The sequence below is a fragment of the Saccopteryx leptura genome, chromosome 2, assembly GCF_036850995.1.
Source record: "Saccopteryx leptura isolate mSacLep1 chromosome 2, mSacLep1_pri_phased_curated, whole genome shotgun sequence".
NCBI classification, from domain to species: domain Eukaryota; kingdom Metazoa; phylum Chordata; class Mammalia; order Chiroptera; family Emballonuridae; genus Saccopteryx; species Saccopteryx leptura.
Genome location: NC_089504.1, coordinates 15204906 through 15226297, shown reverse-complemented (window position 1 = coordinate 15226297; position 21392 = coordinate 15204906).

Genomic DNA, 21392 nt, shown 5'->3' with positions numbered 1-21392 from the left:
ACAAAAAATTGATGCTTCTCTCTTTCCCTTCCTGTCTGTATGTCCCTATCTGTCCTTCACTCTGTTTCTCTCTGTGTCACACACACACACACACACACACACACACATACACACACACACACACAAAGAGAAATCTATTTTAAATAACCCTTATGTCAAAGAAGAAATAACATTGAAAATTAGAAAATATTTTTAACTAAATGATCATGAAAATATTATTTCTCAAAATGTATGGGATGCAGCTACAACTGTACACAGAGGGAAAATTATAGCCTAAATTGTATATATTAGAAAAGGAAAAGGTTGAAAATCAATGATCTAAGCTTTCATCTCAAGAAGTTAGAAAAATAAAAGTAAAATAAAACCAAAATAAGTAGAAGAAAGGAAATGAAGAGAAAAATTAATGAAAGAAAACAGTACAACAGAGTTGATTAACAAAGTAAGAAGTTGATTCTTTTAAACCATTCATACTGTTAAACCCCAGCACACTGATTGAGAGACAAAGGAGAGAGAGGGAGAGCACTAATAACCAATATCTAATGTCAGGAATGACAAAGGAAACATTGCTGAAGGATCATATAGAAATTCAAAATATAATGAGAAGCTATATGTCAATAAATTTGAAAATAGTATAATTGAAATTGACAAATTCCATAATCTACTAAAATTGACACAAAACAAAAAATAATCTGATTACTGTCCCATATCTTTCAGAGAAGTTGCATGCGTAATGAAAACCTTCCCACAAGGAAAACTCCAGGATCATTCAGGAGGCTTCACTAAAGACTTCTACCCAGTACTTAAGGAGTAATGCCATTTTGCACACACTCCTCTGCAGAATATAAATTCATCTCACCTCCTCTTATTTTATAAGGTCAGCATCATCTTGATACCAAAGCCTGCAAAATAAACTATAGGAATATTACAGACTAACTTCTCATGAGCCCAGATGCAGAAATCATCTGCAAAATATTAACAATCAGAATTTACAGAACTGACTCTTTTCCCTTGTTCAAAGCATCTGAGCACAGTAAAGTTGCTCATGGAATCCTAAGCTTAAAATTAGGGATAAATTTAAGTCCCCTTTTTACACTAGGAAGCTGGGAGCCATGGAGCATCAGAGATGCCATAACCGATATTTTTGAGTGAATGAAGAGAAAAAGAAATAGAATGAATGAACAGAAGAACACATCGTGGTTTTTATGGGAAATGGAAACATCTTTCAAAAACCATCTGTCCTTGGTCTAATTCAGCCTTAAACATCAGTGTAACTAGAAAAGACAGGGTGAAACTCATCCAACAATCTCTCTAGGAGCCTTGACATCTTTGTGGTTTAGCAGCGTGGGGAGCCAGCAGGAAGAAAGTCAGGAAAGAGACTTCGGGATTCAGCATTTCCATATCTGATAATGGACTTTAAGAGCCTTGGTTTATAATGGAATCCAATACCCCATGCTCCCTCCCACCTTCGTTCTCTCCCCTGAACAAGTAAAAACGCCTCTGAGCATGGCAGACTGAAGAGCCCGGCTTCGTTTGAAATGACTGCACATCAGTGTGCCACGCCTGATTGGAACGAAACGGTCTCGTCCTTTCTGAGTTGGTAAACAGCTGAGATAATCAGGGTCCTGTTGGAGAGGAATGAGGGCCCTGCTCTGGCCACTCCCCACTCCTCTGATCTGCGCTCTGGGAAGCCCAATCTATGGTCAGTCACTTCGGGAGTTCGTGGGGATGGTTATGGTAGCTGAGATGATCACAGTGGATGGGGGAGCTTCTAAGACAGAGAGTCCAGCCTTCTTTTCGCCCACGGGGGTGATTTTCCCAAGGTCACCCAGGAATGAAGGGTGGGGGCCCTTTCTGCTCCTCCAGCCCCTCTCCAGGGGGCTGTTAAACACGATGCAGGCAGTGCCTCCCCGGTCAGCTGATCACCACCGTTATTTATTGGACAGTTTTCTACCTGACGTTCAACTTCCTTTCCAACCCTGAAGTGAGAGTCCACAAGTGTTCTTCTGAGCCAATCCTCTAATTGTTCATTCATTCGTTCATTCATTCATTCAACAAATATTTGTCCGGCTAGTTGAAGTGGAAAGGGCACCTCTTAGAGCTCTGCCACTTATTACCAAGGCACCTGAGCAGGTCACCTCCCTCCCTCTGAGCCCGTGTTCTCACCTGTAAACGCGGCTGACTCCAAAGACCAAACCTGGAGGGTCGTAAGGGTGAACTGTGAACGTCTCCATAAAACCGTCAGTGTAACGGTGAACTGTGAACGTATCCATAAAACCGTCAGTGTAACGACTGGCGTTTAATTCGTGTTTAGCACACGTTCATTTCTTTCCTTCCTATGTACAGGCGCTGGGATTCTGACACAAGTCTCTGACATCAAGAAGCTCATGATATAAGAAGGGAGATGAAGGGTATACGAGTGGGCGGAGCGACAGAGAGTACAGTGGCCTAGAGTGTACCCAAGCGCTAGAGAGGATGACCAAGAGAGGGAAGCCCTCAGCTGCCCAGGTCAGAGGCGGGACAAGGGTGGTTCTATTCGGCAGAGGGTCCCACCAAGCAGGGACAGCAGATCAGATCGTAAAGCTGGGCAAGTCTTTGGACCAGACCCTGGGAAGTCTTGAATGCCAGGCTCCACATTTGGGCTGCATTCTGGGTGAACCATGATGTAAAAGGCAGGTGACGAGAGCCACTTAGGATTCCTCTGCTACTGAGTCTTTGGGGCCACAACGTCCCTTCTTTTTGGACTGATAATAAACGAAGTACTGGAGGCTGTTTGTCCTGCTGTTACTTTGAGTCCTTTACTCACCATCCTTCCTAGAGTTTTAACTCCTTGGTTCCCCAGGGGGTAACAACTCTCAGCTGTATGTCACCACCAAAGGGTCCGAGTGAGGCCAAGGACAGGCTCACAACTGAGTGGCAGGCTGTAACTGGGGCCCCAGACCACTGCTGCCCACGTGCCCCAGCACCCAGACGAAACAGACCGGGACGCTGTCCTGATGCCCCCTTTCCCTCACCCGCCCCAGCCAATGCATCAGGAGGACCTGCTGGACCTCCTGCCCAAATATCTCCAGATTCCGTCTGCTTCCCTCCCTCGTCAGGGCGCCCCGCTGGCCCAAACCCCGTCCTCTCAGCCATGGAGTTCTGTCCTAGTCACTCCCATGTCGAGTTCCGTAGTGGCTCCCCACCAGGGAGCTGCAGACTCCCCTCCGTGGCCTTCCGGAGCCTCAAACCACCGGAAGAGGAGAGAGGCTTGGACAGACCTTCCCTCACAGCCTCCCGGAGGAACCCGCGGTGCCAGGGCAGTGAGTCTGGACTTCTGGCCCCCAGACTGTGGAACCACACGTTTCTGCCGTTTAACCGCCTGGTCTGTGGCTCTTTGTGAAGGCAGCCCTAACAAACGGATACACCCCATCAAACCCTAATCCGCCATCAGAGCTCCTCTCAGATGTCCTTCCTCCTGGAAGTCCCCCACCTGACCCCGTGTCGGTTGAATGCCTAAACTCTGTGCTGTCAGGCATCCTGTCCTCTCTCATATGGTAGCACCCATCACCCTGCATGGTCTCTGTGTGGGTGCTTGTCTCTCTCCCCAGCCACCTGAGCACCCCGAGGGCAGGTCACCATCGGTGTGGCTCACCACTGTGCTCCACAGCCCAGCATTCCACCCAGGGCAGGAAGGGCCCAATATATGCTTCTGGATGGATGAATGAATGAATGAGCAAAGCCTAAAAGGAGATAATGTATCTAAGAGGGGAATGACCAAAATCTCCAAAAAAAAATCAGTGCCCACAAGGTAGGGGGACCTCAGGCTAGATGGGACCAGCTCCAAAACTCCCCAAGATGGGGAATTTCAAGCAGATGACCGTTACGTGATTACATCTTGAGAATGACAGGAGAAAAAAAAGACTGTGAAGGGTAAAGCTGGTGACCTGAAATCTCAGACACTCCGGAAACACATCCGGCTTCCCATTTCTGCTTCAGGTCAGCAAAATCCTGACGGGGGGAAACTTGACAGGACTAACTACCTTGCTTCCTCAACAAAATGTTGCAAAGAAAGAAAACCGAGAGGGAGAGGGAACTCACAGATGGAAATAAAGTGCAGCAACGTATCGACCTATCACAGCATAGAGGGCCCCAGCTCATCCCCCAAACAGGAACAGGTGGGAAGTGAGGGCACAGTGGGTGTTGATCTGCTGAGGAATTAGTGTGCATTTCACTTGTGGGAGATAACTGGGGTTTCTTTTTTTAAGCCTTTATCTTTTAGAAATACGATCTGAAATACCTAGAGATGAAATTACTTTTTTAACATACAGTTTGACAACATGTGTACTGTGTGACAATAGGAAAGCCACTTTAAGCCTCTGAACCTGCGCCCTCATCTTTAAAATGGGCGTTACCACACGCAGCGGGAAAGTGCCTGGCACAGGGCAGGCTCTCAGGAAATGCAGGGGTTCCAGAGACCCGTGGCTGCCTGGGGGCCCGGCCGGCTCTTCTGGTGGGGTCTCAGCAGGTGACACTTTGGTCATCTTACTTATCAGATAGTCCCTCCCCACCCCCGACCCCACCCTAGGGTCTTAACACCATTCCTCAGAACGGCCTTAGGTTCAAGTCCAGCAAAGGGAAACCAAGCCAGATTCCACGGGGGACCAGAACCTCAGCCACTCCCTCCGGGAACACAGCTTACTCCACTCTGCCGCAGGGGCAGCTGGCCTCCAGGTGGGCCTCTGACCCTGAGGACGGCGTCTGTGAGCGCCTCCCATGCGCCAGGCGTATGAACGACGCTAACTTGCTCTGCCAGGGTGGGTGGTCTTTCTATGTGCCCCCCTCCCTTGGAGCCCCTAAAGACAGAATGGAAGCGCAGACTTCTGCTCCCTGTAACTGATGTCATTCCACTGCTCCTAGGCCCTGGTCGCCGTCTTCCCATGACAGTCAGCTGTGACGACCCCACGCCAGCAGAATGAACACGCTCTCTTCTCTTCTCCCACCACACAGCACACGCTGCTGTGCGCATGCCCACCTCCCACACACACACACTACGCGGTCCTCGGACGCGTTTTTAAAATGGGGAAATGTCAAAGGAGCGCTGGAAGGGCGGTGGTCCGTGAGGAGCGGTTGCGGGAGCTGGGGTGGAGCGAATGAAGAAAAGGAGTAATAATCTCACTGGCTGTGCGACCCCTACGTCCTGGGCGTCAGGCCGGGTCCTGTCCTTGTGTTGCACATGGGGACACGGAGGCTTCGCATTGAAGATGTTTCTCCTCCTGCCCAAATGCTCCTAACCCAGACAGAAGGGAGAGCCAGAGCTTAGTGGGGGGACACAGCTGACAGCACTTGCTCCTTCCCTGACGCTACCCCAGAACAAACCAGCTGGCTGGAAGGGAATTGACCTCAAGCAGGGGGCCTGCTGTGGTCCCACCTATTCCTTCGCCTAAGCTGGGGACGGCCATTGATTTTGATCATTAAAAACACATTGATTTTAATATGATACAAGGTGTTGTTTAGATTTCATCTTATCGATTTTAATCAACCAAATCGTTACATTGAGGTGCCCTGAAAAAATAACCTTGAAAGCTACTTTTAAAAACTCTTTCACAATGTAAACCTCTACAAGAACTAATTGTGAGTTTTAAATGTTAGCCCTACTCCCTTTTTCCCCATAAAAAAAAAAAAAAAAAAAAAAAAAAAAATATATATATATATATATATATATATATATATATATATATATATATATATAATACAGGTTTAGAGAATATGAGGTTTCTTAGGAAGGCAAATGTTACTTTACAGCCAATCGGGCTACGTCACTCCCATTTTATAGATGAAGGTAGCGTGCAGCAGGCTAGGCAGCCAATCATGGTCACCACTGAGTTGCATGCAAAAGTAAGATCATCTCTAGTATATCCGTAGAAATAGAACTCTTGGATCCCTCAAAATAAAAACTAAAAATAGATAAATCATATGACTCAGCAATTCCACTTCTGGGTATTTATCCAAAGAAAAGAAGAACATTAATTTTGGAAAGATAGATGCCCCCCTATGTTCATTGCAGCATTGCTTAGAGAAGCCAAGCACTTAGTGTCCATCAGAGATGAATGGATAAAGATGTGGGACATATACACAAAGAATACTGTGTAGCAATAAAAGAAGAATGAAATCTTGTCATTGTGACATTTAAAGGTCTAGAGCAGTGGTAGTCAACCTGGTCCCTACCGCCCACTAGGGGGCGTTCCAGCTTTCATGGTGGGCGGTAGCGGAGCAACCAAAGTATAAATAAAAAGATAGATTTAACTATAGTAAGTTGTTTTATAAAGATTTATTCTGCCAAACTTAGCAAAAATCCGACCTAAAGTACTTGGTAAGTAATTATTATTGTATGCTTTAACTTGCTGTAACTCTGCTTTATACATTTTATAAAGTAAAGTTACTTCCTAACTTTATAAATCACCATTACTGTGGAACAGGTGGGCAGTTAGAAAATTTTACTACTAACAGAGATACAAAAGTGGGCAGTAGGTATAAAAAGGTTGACTACTCCTGGTCCAGAGGATCTTACACTAAGTGCACTACATCAGGCAGAGAAAGACAAGTACTGTGTGGTTTCACTTATATGTGGAGACCAAAAAAATAAAATAAAACAAGCAAACAAAACAGAAACCGAGACCAAAAGAGTGGTTATCACAATGGGGGAGTGGGGCACGGAGCGGATGGGTGGAAAGGGGAAGGGGAATATAGTCAATTATATTGTAATAAGTTTATATGGTGACAGAAGGTTACTAGAATTAGTGGGGTGATCACGCTGTAAGGTAGAAAAAGGTCGAATGACTATATTGTGCACCTGAAACTAATACAACCAGTATAAAAACTGTATGCCAACTATACTTATATAAAAAAATAACTTAAAAAAAAGAAATAGCATTCCTGGGTGTGTTAAATACCACAGATTCCCTACCTAAATCAATGTACCATCACACTATTGTACAGACAGCCTGAGTTCTCCAGTTTCCCCAGTCCTTTTAAACATACACCAAGCTGAAATCTACGGAGAGCAAATTCACTTTTACTTTTGGTTTGATTTCTTTAGTTATAGTGAGGTGGAGTGCCTTTCCAGACATTTACCTCTTCCTCTTTTTATTTTTTTATTTTTCCTGGAAAGAGCCAGTTTATACCCTCTGCCCATTTTTCTCTTTTGCTCTTCCATTAGAATCTTCTGAGAACGTTTATTAATAAAGAAATGTTCCCTCTGTCATTTGTTGCGCATAGTTTTGCCAGTTCAATGTTTTCCTTTTAGCTTATTTATGGCATTCTTGCCATAGAGAAATGTTTTAAATTATACGTAATGCACTTGTCGATCTTTTTTTCCTCCATGGTTTTAGGCGATGTGTGGAAATCTTGCCCATCCAATATTCTTTTCATTTCACCCACGTCCGCTTCTACTCCTCTGTGGTTTCTTAATTTACATTCAAATCTCCATTGGATTGCAATTTATTTCAATATCATGAGTGAAAAAGGAATAGAGCTTGCCCCCTCCCTTACTGCAAATGACCAGCTGGTAGACCCAACATGGTAGACAATGAATGAAAAATACGTACGTATCTCAATGTCTGGCAGATACGTGTTTAAACCGTTTGAGAAAACAGTAGAAAGGACTTTAAAAGCTCCACAGGAGAAACTGTGAAGAGAGGGTACATAGTCCCCAGAGGGAATATAGAGTATGAAACCAGATTGTTGTGTTTTTGGGTTTTTGGTTTTGTTTTTTTTCTTCAATATGGCTCAATTTTCCAAGTCCCGTCTCCACCCCAAAATTAGCCCAGTCCATGACATCGGGCCAATTCCACTTGGGCCAAGGACAGTTTACACGGGTGTTGTTTGGCCTTGGATGTTGACTTCCCTTCTGTTTGGCATTTACTGCTTCTGTTAAACAAGAAGATGGAGAGAAGCACACGCGGGGTTGGGAGGTGGGGGACAGAAAGGTCTATTCCCAGAAGGGAAGAAATGTCACTTGCGGAGCAGGAGCAGGCAGAAGCAGCCTTGCAGGGCACCATCGGGGTGGGGGTGGGGGGTTAAGCAAATGTTCCCGTGAACCGGCTGTGCACGAAGTCACGTGACAGTAAATCTGGCTTGAGTGGCAGCCCCATTAGCAAACTGGAGAGGAGATTGATGTCCTCCCAGGGTCGAGGAAGGGAGGCACGAAGCGGAGGGCTCTCCCAGGTCTGCACAGCCGAGGATAAACATGCATCACTGGCTTCTAAAGTGAGTTATGATTTCCCTCGCCTGCTGGTACCTGGATTCGAGAGAAGGTATCTGTCTAGTCTTTGTATCGGGGGTGACAGCTACGGCAGCATGGCTGCACAGGGGAGACATCAGCTTGGCAGATAAATCAGGCCCCGTGAAGGAACCTGTTGTTATCAATTTGATCTCGGGGGTCGAAGTCCTCCCGCTGCGCTGAGCAGGTCTTCCCTCTCCGGACGCGTTTGCTGGTGCCGCTCAACCCGGCCTCTCGCGCTCCGCCTCCGGGTGAGCGGGCACGCCGCCGTCGGTCCCCAGGCTTCGCACAAGCCACCGCCCACCTTGCCCACTCGAGTGTGAGTTCTTGGAGTACAAACCCACGCCGGTGCCTCTGTGTTTCCATCTTGAGCACAGGAGTCACCGTTGTCTGTTCACCAACCCGGGCGGAGAAGCCAGGCCTGAAATCGGCCCTCCCCCGGGGGCGGCGCAAACAGCGGCACAAACAGCGGCACAAACGCACTGAGCACAGGCCATTTCCTTTGCTCGGTCACTGTCACGTGGCCCCTGACTTCCGATGACGTCGTCAGTGTCCAGGGCTCACTTCTTCTCGTTCTTCTCACTGTCACCAGGCAAGTTCGTCTCCTTCTGGGCCTTCTGTGTGACCCCTGGAGCCCCAGTGCAACTCTCCACCTGCAGCGCGGACCGTCTCCCGGGCCCGGGCCTGTATACCCAGCCTTCCTGACGACATGTCAGGCTCAGCCTGTCCAAAGAGGAGCTCGGCACTGTCCCCTTTTCTTCCTCTGCCCTTCATCTCCTCTCTGCCAGTGACATGTCACTGCCTCCACCTGCTCGGGTCAGAAACCCAGCTGGCGTTCTTGACGCTGCGGTACCATGACCTGGCGTCGCTGTGAGCGGATTCTGGCAAGCAGGGAGACTTGGGTTTGGGTAGAGTGAGTCCTGCTTGGACATTCCTCAGAGCTCCTCGGAGCTCGTGTCTACGAGATTTAATTTTCCCCTTAGGTTGACAGAGTGGACTTGGCAAGAATGACAAATAACTCTGACTCCATCCGTCTCCGCAGGAGGAAAGAAACGGGCTGAGCGGTTGAGTGTTCCTAAACTGGCTCCATAGATCTCTCTGCCTGCAGGCAGGGACGCCCTTTAACCATTTGCAGGGCTGTGGACCTTCCCCTCTGCTGCGGAAGGCAGGCTCCCAGGAGGGGGTTCTTCAGAGCCTTGAGTGCTCCCTGTCTACCAAGTGCAGGAGCCCACAGCAACCTGAGACGGAACCAGAGGGAGGGTCGGGGAACAGGAGAAAAGAGAGGGATAGAGGAGGAAATGGAGGGAAGGATGGACTAGACAGGAAGAAAGGAAGGAAGTGTGAAGACAAAACTGCCTTGTGATATGAATAGATGAATGAGTGAATGAATGAAGGAACGAACGCTCTTTACCTCTCTCCGCTACCCCCACATCCTACAAGCCATCCGCCTTCTGGCCCGTGTGGCAGATGCCTGTGCCCCGTCTTCATCATTCCGCCTGGAGAGAGATCTGATCCCCCCTCTACAGCTCCATCTCCAATGAGCAAAACTTGTTTAAAGCCCCACTGCTCCAAGAAACAGCATCATCAGACAGAGAGCCCATACCTTCTCCCATTTACAGGTATTAATAATACATGGCAAAAAGCCGCAGCTTTATTTTATTTTGTCCTCCAAGCCAAGCTCTTTAAATCAAATATTTAGGGAGGGACTCTTTACCCACACGTCCTCCGGGAAGCATTTATGGTCTTAAAGACGAATGTACACCACAACAATTGAGAGCCGATGTGCCCAACAGCAGGGCATAAGCCCTCTGGTTCTCACACAGGCCGGTGAGGAGCCACTACCAGCACCCCCACTTTACAGATGAGGAGACTGAGGCTCAGTGAGGGAGGCGCAGTAAACTTTCTCAAGGTCGGGCAGCTGTGCAGCAGAAGGGCAGCCTGACGTGGGCCCCGCCGCCCACTGTCCCGCCTGGCACCCAGCCTCTATGTGAGACGAGGTTGAGAGCAAGGATGAGTGGGCATCTTCCAGCACTGCGTGAGTGCCCACCCTTGCTGGAGGCAGAGCAGGCGTACGGAGGGTGTTTCAAGACGAGAAAACAAGCCCAAGTCCTGAGTCAAAGGCGCATCTGACCCATTTGCAGAACGGAAAGTAGCTGTGGTCAGAGCCTGCGAAGCCAGCGGGAGGCCTGAGAGCTGAGGAGGAGACGCCCGGGGCCAGTCAGGGACCTGGAAGGGTACCTGAGGGTCCTTGGGAGCTGTAGGGGGACTGGAGGGCCAGGGAGCCCTGGGGTAACAGCATCGTGTTTCAGGACATCACTCAAGGAAACACACCCTGAGTGTGTCCTCAGTGCCCGATACCCAGCACTGACTAAGCCAGGAGCAAAGGAAGCAGAAAGGCCACAGGCCCCTCTCGAGAGAGAAGGGACAGCAAACCAGGATTTACAGGGCCCTTGCTCTGTGTCGGGCACTGAGGTAGGCGCTGCGTGGTCACATCTTTGAAGGATAGCTGTTAAGTTCCCACTGTGTGCAGGCATGAACTGAGGCCCAAAGAGGTCAAAGGAGCCACCGCCTGCCAGAGATGCAAATACACAACGACCACCCACAGTGCACCGCAGTAATAATAACAGCAGCTGCCACTTACTAAGCACTTTATTAAGTTCCAGTCACTTGGCCCTCATATTCGCAATGCGTGCGTTTTTCTTTTTTTCCCCCACGAAATCCTCTCAACAGCCCTGTGGGGAAGAGATCACTATCCCTGTTCTACCTATGGGGAAACTGAGGTTCAGAGAGGTTAAGTAACTTGCTCAAAGTTGCAGAGCTAGCAACGGGCAAAGCATGCTCATTCTTAGCCATCATGTTGCACGGCCTCCTCTGCTCACTCCCCACTGCACCCACGTGTGTGCAAGAACCCCAAAGAGTACAGGGGCAGTGCTTACCCAGGTGGATGAGGTTTGAGCTGGACTTTGAGGAGGTGTTTCCCTGACAGAGGAGGGAAAGGGCATTCCATGCGCCGGACGGCACCCAGGGCGGTCAGGTGCAGTAGTGGCCCGGGGTGTGGGGGACGCGGTAGGAAATTAGGTCGGCGAGGAGCTGGGTTAGAACCCAAAGGACAATGAATGTCAGGCTAAGGAGTTGTGGTTCTATCCCGTAGGCAATGGGAGGACACCGAGGGGTTGATGGGCTCACGCGGTGCTCGGGGGAGCATTTGGAAGCTTTGGGGGAGGATGGGTTGGAGTAGAGGAAGGATGGTGGCCAGGACTTTGGTTAGGATGACCGTGACTTTGATGAACCCCCTTTACTGAGCAGCCACTGTGCCAGGTACCGCACACACTTTCTGGTGTTTAGTAGACTAGTAAAGGCAGGCGTTCCTGTCCCCCCTGTACAAACAGGGCAGTAGGCTGCGGGAGGGCCTGCTTCCCTCTCCCCTCCCAGGTCAGCCTTCCCAGCGACCTGGGACCAGCCCTGCTGTCCTCCCCAGAGACTGAGAACTAACAGGGACCCCTGTACATTCACACCTGCCCTCTGGGGTCCCTCCTGGGCGCCTACTGGATGCCACCCCGGTCTGGGCTCTGGGAAAGAGTCCCGGACAGTGTTCTGACCGCTGAGTTCATCAAAAGGAACAAAGCACTGTGAATCCTGGGTTTGCAGCCCCGGTGGCATCCCCACTCCCAACTCCCATCCTGGGCTCTCTAAACAATTACTTCCAGGCACATTAGCAGCCGCGAGCTAAATGCTGAAGTGTGTGTTTCCTGCTCAGAGGGATGGGTTATTGCTGACTCTGCAAGCGTTGCTCTAAGTGCTGGCGAGCTGGGGAAGGGGCCTGGCTGAGAGAGGGCCAGCCCTCCCCCGTGCAGCGCAGGGCCCCACACGGAAAGAGCAGGAGCGACCAGGGAGAGGGGCGTCCTGCTTAAATGCATTTTTAAAAGGCAGTTGCTGCAACACCAGACCCTATCTGTGAGCCGCCGCTGAGGGCGGGGTGGCCAGGAAGGAAAGTGGGTCTGGTTAATGGAAAGAGTAGAAATTGGAGTCGCAAGTAGATTGCAGATTGTGGGAGAAAGCCAGGACCCTACGTTTTGCCTTGGATGAAGGCATTTCAGAGGGCTGCCAGGTCTAAATGACCACTCAGGGCCCAGTCATGTCCATAAACATTTATTAAAAATCTGCCTCGATGTCTAGGTCTCATGGGTGGCTGCCAAGATCACCTTGCAGCTCTGAGAGTCAAATGACACAAAGTCTGTCCCCCACCTCACCTTGCAGGTCAGAGACCCAAGATCACCTCCAGCCTCCCTCTGGGCTTCCTGGATGTGGAATTTAGAGGTTTTTCCCACTCTGCTCCAGCTCCCAGTTGCTGCAATGCCTCTGCTTACGGGTTGCAAACACCGTCCATTTTACATGCTGTAGCATGCACACTGGATATTTCCTGACCCTCTCTGCCTTTCCCTGCCCCAAGACTGCCGAGATGTCGACTTTGCTGAAAGTGTCTTGGCAATTGGTAGAATTCCCAGCACCCTCCTGCCCCCATATCTTCATTGAAAGCACCATTCCTTGCCCCTCTCTCTAGCCTCCTCTCACCCCAAGCACCCTCTTGCACCCTGAGATCTAGCCACACTGATTCTTCACTTCACTGAATGTACCACACTCCTTACTGCCTCAGGGCCCTTGCACAAGCTGTTTGCCATGTTTGCATTGCTGCTACTTCCCTTTGGGAGTAACAGAGTACTACCACTCAGGTCTCAGCACAATTGTCATTGCTTGATAAGGATTTTCATGATTCTCCAAGCTAACCTCCCACCGGTATGTTCTAATCTTTATTATTCTTTTTGCTTTATTGCACATATCACAATTGATAAAGTGTGTGTGTGTGTTGTATGTAAATGTCAAACTCTCCCATCAGATTGCGAGCTTTATAAGGACAGGGATTGAATGTCTAGCAAATGGTCAACAAGTATAAGTTGAAAAAATATATATCAGTTGAGTGAATAAACTTATGGTGGGTATAAGATGCAGAAGTAGTTTGAAGAGTGGTAAGAGCCTGTGTCCTGTGGATGGAGGCTTCAGAAAGAAGGCAACTCCTATGTAGGTACAGAAAGGTGTTCACCAGTGGGCTCAGACCAGAGGGCTGGCGAGAGAGATCAGCTGGGAGCGTAGAACAGATTTGGGAAACCACACATGATTTCATCTGTCGAGGGAGTTAAATGTAAGACAAAAAGTGATTTGGGATGAGGCTGGAAAGATGGGTAGGACATGAGCTTAGAACTTATTAACAAGGTACTAGGGAGCCATTGAAGAATCGTAAGCAGGAGAGTGATGTCATGGAAGCTGTTTTTAGAATCAGGACGCTGGTGCCAATGGGGAGGGAAGTGGCCCTGGTGGGTCGGAGTTGGAGGAGTATTCAGTGTTTGTCACTGTAACAGGGGCCGTAGGTAATTAGATGGCTGGGTGTGTGCACTGAAATGAGGGTTCACCCAGGAGGATATGCTTGTGGGGGAGAGAGTTGATCACCCACAATGAGGTGTCCATGAGGCCACAGGGTTGGTGATTGGGAGCACCAAGGAAGCACCTAGGCCAGAGATGCCAGTCTGGGAGGACAGCTTGGAGGTGGCACCTGAAACCAAGGGTCCAGATGAGGGGGCCCAGGGAGAATGGCTGGAGGGATAAGAGCTCGCAAGCCCCTTTCAGCCCTGACCGTCAGTAATTTGAGGAGAGCTGAAAGCTTTGTTTGTGAGGGAAGGGGAGGAGTAGAGTTTATGCTCTCGGCTCCTGGTGACAAAGCCAGCGGGAGTCGGGGAAATGGAATGGATTTTATCCCCCATACCCTGGCTCCGAGCGTCACTCAGGTTGGCATCGGACTGTCAGCAATAATGAAATGGCATGCCTGTGGCCAAGGAGCCTGTAATCAGGGGCTTGCAAGACTGAGCTGGGCTGCCAAAGAGTTCTGGTTCTGTCCCCCAAAACCTGGTAGCTTGGAACCCGATGTGTCTTTAGGGACCTCTGCGGCATGGATTTTTGTCCCAGAGTCTGGCCTTTACAGGCACATAGAATAGCAAAATGTTCACTAGCAAAGGTTTAGAATCTATGTTTTATTCAGGACAAGGAAAGGATCGGAGTGCTCAGCCTGGGGAAGGCAAAGCCACAAATCCCAGGAGGCGGCCCTGGACCAGAGGAGCAAATATGAGCTGGGAGTGACGGTAGTGAGCTCCCCGTCACTGGGAGGGAAGCCCAGCACCCCCGCGGAGAGGGAGAGAGCGCAAGTCTGGAAGCAGGGGTCAAACAAGGTGGCTCCTGAGGTCCCTTCTGACCTTAGAGTCTAAGACTTTGTAATTCACCTGCCAAGTTTTCTCTGGGTGTCTATTCTCACACATCACATTCCAAAGTCCAGAACGTTCCACCTAGCATCTTACCTCAAACTCTCTGGCTACAGTCTCAGCTACATTTGCTCAATTTAGTGGATAAAGGCATTTTGGAGGCACACACTTCCTTTAACCAAATCCTCCCAGCCGCTCCATCTCCGCCGGGAGATGGCTCCACCCCCGTCCCCAGCCTGCCCAGTCGGTGGCCCTGTGTACGTGCCTGGCTGCAGGAGAGGGCAGATGAAAGGCCAGAGGTCAACATGATGCCAATGGAAATGGTGCATCGTCAGAACCAGTTTCTGCACCTCCCTGGATGCCTCGGCCCATGGTTCCCTGCGTGGTGGTGTTGGTAACCCCTGGCAAGATGTTGGCCATGGTTGCGCTCCCATGAGCCCCAGGGGAAGAGCTGGGGATCTTAATCGGAGGAAGTCTGTCCAGGTTCATCTCCACCTTCGAGACGGGGAGTCCTGCCATCGCATTTCCCACCTTCACCGCTGGAGGGCGGCCCTGGGGGCAGCTGCCACCCTCCCGTGTTGCTGGTGGGTTTGGCCTGGCAGTCAGCGAGGGGAAGAGGCAGGATTCAAACCCCTGACTCATTCGTCTTCCTACCCAGTTCTTCTAGTGAGTGTCCGGACTATGGCAGTGGGGACCTGCGAGCTACGTGGCCGAGACTGTCCTGCAACGGGGGTCCCCGCTTTGATGTGGGTCCTGCCTACCGGATGCCCCCGCGCAAGTTCTGGAAGGTGGTGGAGCACCGCGCGGAGGGGACGCCCCTCTGCAGCTCCTCCTGCAGACAAGCAGGGCGTGGGTGTCCCTGGGGCAGCTGGGACACAGCTCTGAGGGTGAGGGACCTTCAGAGCTGTGGAAGGGCAGGGCGCAGGGCAGCCCTTCTGCCAGCTGGACTCCTGCAGAGGCGACAGGGCTCCAGCCCACAGCAGTGGTGGGGGCACCCGTCCTGCAGGCACCTTCCCGGTTCCCCAGCCTCCTGTGAGCAGCGGCTCCCTCTCCCCGGGAAGCCCAGCTCCGCCTGCGGCTCTGAGGAACCACGATCCTGAAACTTCACCCTGGAGCCTGTTTCTTCGGTGCCCCGGAAGATCCCGTAAGCAAAGCCACACATACTCTGCAGCAAGAACCTTTGTCGTCCTGCACCTGGACCAACCGTAACCAACACCAACGCGAACATCTCTCCCAATTCCCTCATTCAAACGCGGCAAAACCAAGACGCAGAGAAGGCAAGGGACCAGGCCAAGGTCACCTGAGGGTCGCTGTGTCTCACCCTGAGTTTTCTGCCTGACTCTGATAACGGAGAGAAGGGAAATGTGGGGAAGGTTGGGGCTGAACGAGGGCTTCCTGGTCTGTCCGACTGGAGGCATCTTTTCTCGGTTTCGGAAAGCTTAAGTCAGTTGGCACTTAGTGCTCCAGGGAGGTGTTAGACCTGAAGCCATTTCCTCCCAGAAACCCCCTGCCAGCCCCCGGGTTCCCTGCCTGAGGAGCCAGAATTGGTGGGTGGAAAACAAGGCGTTATTGGGGGGGGGGGGGGGGGAGGACGTGCGACTTTGACATACTGTTTAAATAAAATGCGTACAAGCTGTAGAAGACCCACGCTCCCCAAACTAACCAGATTTGTCAATATTAAAAAACAATCTCACTAAGGATAAAACGCGGCTGCCCCGGGTGAGTGTAATTGTGGGAGCTTTTCTTTTTCAATCATCTTCTTTTTCAATCATACCATTCCATTTTTAAAGCGTGTTCGTGGTTTATTTTTATTAAACAATACGTAATTATTAAAATAGTACCATACATAGACGTAAATGATAATACATATATATATTTACCGTACGTTAAATATGTATATTTGGATACATTAAAAATGCAATAGCTATATATTTGAGAAAGTCCTAAATTTATGACAGGGTAGCCATAAAAAGTTGAATACATCTGGCTTTATGAATAAGTGATTTATTTAAAAATGCATGCTAGGGCCGGTAACTTTACTCCCGAATTATTTTCTTCAGAATTCAAGAAAACATTTAGTCCTATGCCAACTCTGTCCCTTTCACACCAGCCCTGCTGTACAATGCGATGTCCCCTCGTTTTGTTTGGTTTTATTTTTGCTTGCATTCTCCTTTGTCTAGTTTTGCAAGACTTGGCAGAGTGCTTGTACAGTGGCCTTTCCATAGATTATCATGGGGCGAAGGCACATTTGCCTGGGTCCGTTGTAAGGAACTCTGCATTAAGCAGATCTCTTCTGTCTGGCAAATTCTGAAAAATTGGAGTGTAACTGTCAAGCTCCAAAATCACAAAGGGTGGCAAAGAAAGCCGCCACCGCCAAGGGACTCCCTGGGTGAGAGGGCACGCCCACCCTCATGTTCCGCAGAGCGTGGGACCTCCGCCCCTCCCTGCACGCTGGAACTTCTGAGACTGACACTGACGTTGCCGTTAGGGCCCTGCTGAGAGTGGTTTGCACTGAAGGCCTCTGAAGTCGGCCCCCCCTAACCCCCCACCCCCACTTTGGAAACTTAGCTTTTGCTTACACCCTGTCACATGCCACACTCCAGCTAAATGCACCTTCCCATCCAGAATGCCATGTCCTCACAGCCTCCCATATCCAAATCCTGCAAGACGAGCTACAATAATAAATACAGCCAGTAAGTTGAGCAGTTACTATGCATGTGAGGGTACTTCAGGGTTTTAATGTAGCGAGCATCTGCTGAATGGTTCATATGCAAGTTTGTATCATTTGCATATAATCTGCACAGCGGTCCTACAGGACCCAGCTCAGGCACTGAGTTAAGTCACTTGACCAAGGCCCCCAGCAGATCAAGAGTAAAGGCAAGACATGAACGAAACAGCTCACCAGCAGTCACACCTTTCCCAACAACACTATAGCAAATTCTGCGGAGGCAGTAGGTACACCATAAGAAGGCTATAAACATCTCCCAGAGTTAAACGTAGTTACTGTATGATCCTGCAATTTCACTCACAGATATGTAGCCAAGAGAAATGAAAACATAGGTCCATGCAGAAACTTGTGCATGACGGTGTACAGCAGCTTTCTTCCCAGTAGCCAAAAGGTGGTAACAAACAAAATGTCCAGCAGCAGATGGATGGATAAACCAATTGTGGTCTAGCTACACAGTGGAATATTACTCAGTCACAAAAAGAAATGAAGAACTGATCCATGCTGCCACACGATGCCCCTCAAAGGCATTCGGCTGAGTGGAAGAAGCCAGACCCAGAAGGTCCCTGTGGGATGTTGGTAATGAGGGAGGTTCTGCATCCAGGCACACATGGGGACTGGGGGTGTATGGAAACTCTCTGAGACTTCTGCTTAGTTTTGCTATGAACCTAAACCTGGTCTAAAAATAAAGTCTATTTTTTTTAAATCACTGTATGAGTTTGTTTGGATTGCTATAACATAATAACAGACTAGAGGATTAAACAACAGAAATGTATTCTCTTTCAGTTCTGAGGTTAGAAGTCTGAGATCAAGGTGCCACAGGGTTGGTTTCTTCTGAGACCTCTGTCCTTGGCTTGTCGATGGACAAATCTCCCTATGTCTTCACAGGGTCTCCTCGCTGTATGTGTTTGTGTCCTAACCTCCTGTGGCAAGGACACCAGTCATACTGGATTGGAGCCCACACTAATGACCTCAATGTAACTTTATTGCCTCTTTAAAGACCCTATCTCCAGATACAGTCACATTCTGAGGCACTGGGGGTTAGGACTTCAACATAGGAATTTTGAGGGGCACAGTTCAGCCGTAACAGTCATATACTGTATGATTCTTTTTATAGACAAGTCCAGGGGGACAGAAAGATTAGTGGTTTCCAGGGGACAGAGGGAGAGGAAATGGGAGGGATTATTTAATAGGTACAGACTTTCCTTTCAGGGTGATGGAAATGTTTTGAAACTAGAGCAGTGGTAGTCAACCTGGTCCCTACCGCCCACTAGGGGGTGTTCCAGCTTTCATGGTGGGTGGTAGGGGAGCAACCAAAGTATAAATAAAAAGATAGATTTAACTATGGTAAGTTGTTTTATAAAGATTTATTCTGCCAAACTTAGCGAAAATCCGACATAAAGTACTTGGTAAGTAATTATTATTATATGCTTTAACTATTATATGCTTATAAATTTTATAAAGTAAAGTTACTTCCCTACTTTATAAATCACTATTACTGTGGAACCGGTGGGCGGTTAGAAAATTTTACGACTAACAGATACAAAAGTGGGTGGTAGGTATAAGAAGGTTGACTACCCCTGGACTAGAGCGAGGTGGTGGTTGCAGCACTGTGACCACACTAAATACCACTGAATCGTGCCATTTAAATGGTTAATTATATGTTACATCATTTTCACCTAATTTTTTTTTAAGCTAGAAATAAAGCCTATTAACAGCGGCCTCTCTCAAGGTTTCCCTTCCCCCCCTCTCCCTCCCAGCCAAGCCTAGAGGCCTCTGCATCTCTTTCCCCAGGGGGCAATGGGAGTCTGAGTTTTCCTATGTATGACACAAGGTTAAGTCAGTTTTACCAAGGAGAGAAACAAGAGAATGGCCCCAACTTCAGGAGAACGAAACCAATGCATCAATTAGATCATCAGTCCCAAGGACCGACAGCTGCCTGTCTGAGACAGGCCAGGGGTGCAGTGGATTCCCTTGCTCTGGGCCCCCTACCCGTGCTTGCTTGTGGGGACACCATCAACGCCTTGGCTGGGAGCTGCTTCCCAGGCTTGGTCTGAGAACGGGGAGTCAGAAAAACGAGGCAGCTAAATTGAGGAACACAGACAGGCTGCGTCAATGCCTCTCTGGGGCCGAGGCCGGTGCCTCGTCTCTTTTGGGGGAGCTCCCGACTCCTCAACTCCCTCGGCCACATGGGCTTCCTCGTCTCTGGTACTTCCCACGGCGCACGTCTGCTGCTCCGCCTGTCTCATTCTCCCCCAAACTCCCACTGACCAGCTGAGGCCCGACACAAAAGGATGCTCAACCGAGGCAGGTGCAGGGAAGACAGCGAGGGATGGAGAAAAGGAGGAAGGCGTCGAGTAAATGCCCACGCCATGGTTAGAAACAATTCATTTGCCCTGTAGATCCGATCGCCCCGGGCCTCGGTCTCCCCAGAGAGATCTGTCTCCAGGAGACCGAAGTAAACTGTTCTGGAAACGCTATAGATTCAAACAAGTACGGGCTCTGCAGGCCATGCCTTGTACAAGACTCCTACTCCCTGACACGTCCCGGCCAGAGGCATTCACGGCACACACAGCCACCCTCCTGCAAACTGAAGAGCCTCCCCTAAAACCCTGGGCATGGCTGTGGCCTTACCTCACCCTGCGCTCCCGGACACCACCCATCGTCGAGGTACGGGGAGAACTGACCTTTACAAAACCCAGGCTCCTGACAGACAACAGCTCAGCCGTCTTGTGAGGGAATCGAAAACAGGGGAGGCCGAGTGGCTTGTCTGAAATCACGCAGCCAGGGGTGACAGAGCCAGAATTGGAACCCAGGTCCATCTGAGTCTTTGCATTTGTCACCCCCCACTATGGGCTCCTCCCCAAAGCACTCGCATCTCCAACACTAAGTCCTGTGTTTCCAGCTCAGCACGTAGTAAACCCTCGTGTGACCACCTGACGTGTACCTCTGGCTGGTCCAGGGTCACAGCTCAGGCTTTCTCCTGGCATTGACCATCCAGTGTTTGGCTCAGTGACAGAGGTAGGGCTCCAGTATAGTAGAGAAAGCTCAGGACTGGGAGCTGGGAGAGCCAGTCACATCCAGTCCCACCTGCTACCTCGCTGTGGGTTTTGCTGAACACGCCCTCTCTGTCCCACAGTTCCCCAGCCTGTGCTGGGCTCGGCCTTCAGTGACACTTTACTAGCCCAGGTACTCTTTACTCACTAGCACATGCCATGCACTTCCTGTGTGCCCGCATGCACCGCGTGTTTCCCACGCTCGGGTGCGTTCAGTCCCGCACAAGCTTGAAGGGCTCCTCTAATTGGAAGGAAATCTCTTGGAAGTTAATTTAAAAAAAACACACCAAAAAAAAACTGTGGGAACAGAGAGGAAGAGGAGGACAAAAGAAACCCAAACAGCTATCTGTGGAGCTGAGCTGACAGGAAATGTTTGGGGCTCTTGCTACATTTCAGTGTTAAACGGCTGAGCATTTACAATATTCTTGATGTGTATGTAATATTAGTAATGATAGAATATTCATCTCTGTCCCATTAAACCATCAAAGAATTTTTTCTTTAACTCTCTAAAAAGTGTTTAAGTGGGTTTCAGTGGGAAGCCCTCAGTGCCTAGGGAAGGATTTCAAACAAAACCTTCCACAACAGGCCCTGGCCGGTTGGCCCAGTGGTAGAGCATCGGCCTGGTATGCAGGAGTTCCGGGTTTGACTCCTGGCCAGGGCACATAGGAGAAGCGTCCATCTGCTTCTCCACCCCTCCCCCTCTCCTTCCTCTCTGTCTCTCTCTTCCCCTCCTGCAGCCAGGGCTCCATTGGAGCAAAGTTGGCCTGGGCGCTGGGGGTGGCTCTCTGAACTCTTCCTCAGGTGCTAGAATGGCTCTGGTTGCAACAGAGCAATGCCCCAGATGGGCAGAGCATCACCCCCTGGTGGGCTTGCTGGGTGGATCCCAGTCGGGCGCATGCGGGAGTCTGTCTGACTGCCTCCCCGTTTCCAACTTCAGAAAAATACAAAAAAAAAAAAAAAATTAAAAAAAAAACCAAAAACCTTCCACAACACCCACCTCTGCCTATAGTCAGCCTTTACTTTTCATGTGTGTGAGACCCTCGGGGATT